Source organism: Sinocyclocheilus grahami, unplaced genomic scaffold (genome assembly GCF_001515645.1).
Source record: "Sinocyclocheilus grahami isolate Dianchi unplaced genomic scaffold, SAMN03320097.WGS_v1.1 scaffold462.1, whole genome shotgun sequence".
Lineage (NCBI taxonomy): Eukaryota > Metazoa > Chordata > Actinopteri > Cypriniformes > Cyprinidae > Sinocyclocheilus > Sinocyclocheilus grahami.
Window position 1 is genome coordinate 885,555 of NW_015505641.1, and position 5,138 is coordinate 890,692.

The window sequence follows — 5,138 nt, forward strand, 5'->3', positions numbered from 1 at the left end:
TGGGTATGTATGTAGAGAAAAGGGTAGGAAGTAGAAAGAAGAAAGAGAGAGAGAGAGAGAGAGAGAGAGAGAGAGAGAGAGAGAGAGGAATTGCCATTTCTTTAGTGAGAATCAACAATAGAATTATCATGAGAAAGGACACTGGCCTGGGCTCAAAGGTGGGATCTGGAATACACGCTTTTGATTCGGGAAGAGGGCGTTTTAAATGACCACCAAGAGTAGGTGAATTGTTTTGGGGCAAAGTGTAAAAAAGCAAACCTGTGGAGAAACCCACCGATCTATACTACAGTTGTTACTATTGATCAAATGTCACCTCTTTGAACGCACGCGCTTGAAAGTTACACTGTACTTATCAAGAATTATTAAAAAACACACAGCATGCAACGCGTATCGTGTCATTTCATCGCTGCTTAAAGAGCGATTTACATGCTATTTAAATGTCGAACTAAATAAACATGACTTCTGTTCAAATGCTCTGTTGAAATGTTCTTTAAATTGTAATAACATATTAAAAACACCATATCGGGCTGTTTATTCCTATGGCATTAGATAAAGTAAGCAAATTACAGGAAAGAAAATGTGCATTAAAGAACTTGTGATTTTTACATTTCACTTTCTCCCTCTATTCACTCTTCACCTACTGTGTGTGAGTGTGTGAGACAGAGGAGGGAGGGGAGGGGAAGGGGGACAGAAACAGAGAATTTCATATATTGACATTTTTCTTAAAATGTATACAGTGCTTTTTTTTTTGGTTCTATCGAGTCTGCTCTTAAAGATAATATCTGAAGAAGCATCTCTTGTTATATATTTCTAATCGTCTCAAAGTGAATAAAATACGACAGGAATTATATGGATGTGTCTAGAAAAGCTCAAAAGAGGGAAGTGGTTGTTTTTTGCGCCGTCTAGTTCTTGCACAGTTTCTCCTCGCATTCGGTTGCAATGTCTTGATTCTTCCTCGTGCACTCATCTCAAGACCCAGCATGATGGGACAGACCGTGAACGTAAATACAGGCAGTATACTGAGGTGTTACTCCGACAGATACAAGACCAATTTAATTTATTACACCTAAAAAATAATATACTTTATAACGATTTTACAAATGTTTTGTCACATGCATAGTATTCTGCGTGTTGCTAACGTGTCGTTTTAAGAAATATGTATGTACTTCACAAAATTACAATAGCCTACTACAAATACACACAGGCTATACTCCTATATCATATAACGTGCATGCTGAAATGATAACATTTAACTTAACACAGTGGTTTAATAGTTCCTGTGTGCATCTATACAGACGTTCAGAGTCTCCTCCTTACAATCAGATTGAAAAAGATCAAATAAAGGTGTTTATGACTTGTCAATACATAGGCTACTTTGTGTTTATGCAAAATGCGTGTTGTTACTAGCCTACTTTTTTTGTCAGTAATGTTCTCGGTATGTTTTTAAGTTTGCTCTTCACCATACAGCAGATAAGTGCATAGAAACTAAAATACACCAAGGCATTTAGCTCATTTAACATTTGCAATGATAAAGCTTCACTAGAGTGTTGCGTTATATTAGTGTCCAAATAAAGCCGCCTTTGTTTCACTTTTGCCTGTTCTGAAAGAAAAAAAAATCTAAACAGTGTAAATCCTGTCATAGGATTTGTTTTAATTTTTTTATTATTATTATTATCATTAAATAGGAGGCAACTGAAAGTGTGACGAACTTGTTGGGGTTCGTAAGCGCTCTAAATGAGTCGTTTTCGAGGTTATAACTGCGTTATTTCATTTCCTAAATCTAAAACTAGCGTCTGGCGAGCAAATAACACCGGCGCGTAAAGGGCTCCGTGCGCGCCTCTCCACTATTAAGTTTCAGTGTCTTCCTTCTCATCCAACTCTTACTTTGTGCTGTACTTAATTCCATATTTTCAATTCCCGATCACTACTTTCCCCGTTCTCCATCTATCTATCCATCCATCCCTCCCTCCCTCCTCTATCTCCCTCCTCCCTCTCTCTCCTCGGCTCTCTGCTGAATCTTATTGATCCAGAAGGTGGCTAATTAGCCCTTCCCGTCGTGCCTGTGTAATGAAGCACATGCGCACTGAATTAATCACAGCCATTTTTTTGCAGGAAACTAATTAGCAGGAATAAAGATCCAAAGAGTTTTTTTCTTTTCAATCATCAGATCTCACTTTCACCTCTTCCTCTCTCCCTCTAACACAAGACTCATCGCCTGCTTTGCATCCAAATTATTTTTATATTGCCTTTACAACTAATACTCCGGTTTTTTTTTACTCTCCGCAACAACAATGATCTTTCTTTTACCATCATCCTAAACGCAAACTGACCAAAAGGGACTGCCTTGATGGGATCTTTAGCCAAAGCGTCTCAATACTGGATTAAAAAGCAAGGATCTCAAAGCGGCAGCCAAACATTGTAAGTTGTAACTTTGCTTTCTATTTCTGTCTCTCTCGTAGCGTTACGATTGTCTTTAGTTTCAATAACAGACTAAAGCGATGGCTTTCTGGATTTCGCCGTATCAGCCCCGGCTTTGCCTATCCTCCTAGCAGGGTAAAGAACAGGCGATCGCAAGTTATTTCCATGCAAGTTGCTTTTATTTGCTACCGTTTATTAGTATCGTTACCTGTGTTTACATCTGGCTCCGTCCTCGCTCTTCTCGTGGCTGGAAGAAAAGAAAAGGACAAGACAGCGATTCCTTTTCCAAACAGTTGGATTTAAAACACACTTCTGCACGTGCATGTATTCACACGGGTCACAAAAGGACCGAATTGTGTCAGGAAAGAGGTTTTTGAGAGCGGGTCGATGTGCGAGGCTGCTGGGAGAGTAGCGGGAGCTCTGCGCGATCGTAGCCGGGAGAGGAGCGTCTTAGTCCAGCCTCCGAGTCCGTCCGCGTCCGCTGAGCGGGAAGCGTCGCCCGCTTTTCCATTTTTACACCGATATGCTCGTTCGTCCTCTACTTTCATTTCCTCCCTCATTTAGCGAGCAAAAATCCTCAATATTACACCCATCGTTACTTTTTCGAGTCCCTTCTAGTGTGGATTTCTCCGCCCTTTGCTTTTCGCTCCTGTCACTTTCACCGTCTTTTGTCGTATTATTATTATTAAAAAAATTTTTTTTTCATTCCAAGCGACGTTAAAGTTGTTCTTTGCTGCTTCTCGGCCGGAGTCACATGCAAATCGATAGGCATGTGTGTGTGAAGTGTGTGTGAGTGTTTAGGGGAGTGTGTTTGGTATAGAGACGGAGCCCCGGGTCTCAGGAGCGGTTCAGCCGGAGCTCACAGAGCCCGAAGAGCCGCGCTACACACACAGCGATTACGGCGAATGACTTAAAAAGAGAAACGCACGCGTACGGCGTGAATTTGTGAATCTAAAAATCAAAACAATGGAATGAAATGTCATGTCGACAACAAAGACTATGATAATGGAATCAGAATTAGGCTACATTTGACAACTTACGCACGTTCTCCTGAGGGAGAAAAATAGGACGAAAAAGAGTTTTCAAATTATAAACAACTTCGCGTCGCTTAGTTTGAACTAGCTTAAACTATTTAATTGCCCCACAAATAGACGAGGGGCTCGAATTTTAATTAAGCCAAAACTTAATGAAGACCACAGGTGTAGCATGAATTAAAATAAGGAAATTGGGCTTAAAAAGTAGCGTGAACGAAGAGCTATTGAGAGATAGATAGTCCTTCCAAGGTATACGGACAGAGGGAAATGTGGATCCATAACAATGATACAATGTAGCCCACAGTGAGATAGAAAAAGAAGAAAACAGAAGAGATGCAATGGAAGGACAGACAGACCCAGAGCTGACTGACTGTTTGCAAGCTGCTCGTGGATGTGCAGGGTTGGGGAAGAAAGAGAGGGGGAGGTTGAGAGACTTGGGGTCAGATGGCAAGAAACAAGGGAGCAGGGGTCACCGAGTGAGTGGAAGAAAGATAAAAAAAGAAAGAGAAGGGAAAAACCCAACATTACCGAGCCAGCGAAGAGTGGGGAAAGAGTGGCGTGGGTTATGTTGTGGGGTCACACAAACAATGCATTGAGATTGTGGGGGTTAGCAGGACTCTAAAAAATCTACCTCAAGTGTGATCAACAAAAGAGCAGTCGGAATGAGAGCGCGTTTGATTTTGCACCAGGAAAAAAAGTCCTTAGTTTGAAGTAATGGATTATTATTATTTTTTTGTTGAAGAGAGAGAGAGAGAGAGAGAGAGAGCACTCATAAAGGAAGGCATGCATGCAAAGAGAGTTGAGAGGATAGACGGGGTCAGATAGCCACAGGCCATATCGAAGGAATCAGGGAAGAGGTCAGAAAAACACAAATCCCAAGACCTTTTTATCCTTCCTAACGTGTCGTAACAAGAGGAACCAGAAGCTAATGTAGGGACAACACACACTTCTTTAGGTTGAGACTCTGCAGTGTCTGGAAAGCGTAGGTTTTTGCATTCGTTTTTTTGTAAAAATTATTACAACAGAATTGCAGAAATCTGTGTGTGTGTGAGGGGGAATTGGCAGGCATGCAGAGGTATTGTGCATTTTCGTTATACTATTTCGATCTTTTTCCTTTTCTTAACCGTTTAAAAGAGGGCATAGTGGGCAACCTAGCTTCTCTGTTTTTAGGAGAGAGAATGAGGGAGGGAGGGAAGAGAAGGACGTGTCGTAACAAGAGGAACCAGAAGCTAACGTAGGGACAACACACACTTCTTTAGGTTGAGACTCTGCAGTGTCTGGAAAGCGTAGGTTTTTGCATTCGTTTTTTTGTAAAAATTATTACAACAGAATTGCAGAAATCTGTGTGTGTGTGTGTGTGTGTGTGAGGGGGAATTGGCAGGCATGCAGAGGCATTGTGCATTTTCGTTATAATATTTCGATCTTTTTCCTTTTCTTAACCGTTTAAAAGAGGGCATAGTGGGCAACCTAGCTTCTCTGTTTTTAGGAGAGAGAATGAGGGAGGGAGGGAAGAGAAGGACAGATAAGTCAGGGGTTTAATGTCTCTCGGCTCCCTAGTAGAGGGGTGGTAATAATTACAAGCGTCACACAAAAAAGGATATATAGTATAATTCAGATGCTGTGCATGGACTCTCTCTCTCTCTCTCTCTCTCTCTCTCTCTCTCTCTCTCTCTCTCTTTCGCGCGC

The 5,138-nt window shown here is 41.3% G+C and overlaps 1 protein-coding gene across 3 annotated transcripts in view; it reads left to right on the forward strand.

The window, feature by feature from the left end:
• The window catches only part of zfhx3b (zinc finger homeobox 3b), a 164,400-nt gene that overhangs the window by 8,226 nt on the left and 151,036 nt on the right, over positions 1–5,138 (forward strand). For 2 of the 3 annotated variants that reach the window (XM_016235070.1, XM_016235073.1), the window contains exon 1: positions 1,969–2,418. The exons of the other annotated variant lie outside the window; for it this stretch is intronic. The gene's annotated coding sequence lies outside the window, so the exon portion shown is untranslated. Of the gene's footprint in view, positions 1–1,968; positions 2,419–5,138 lie in introns of those variants that run through there. 3 annotated transcript variants of the gene reach the window in all.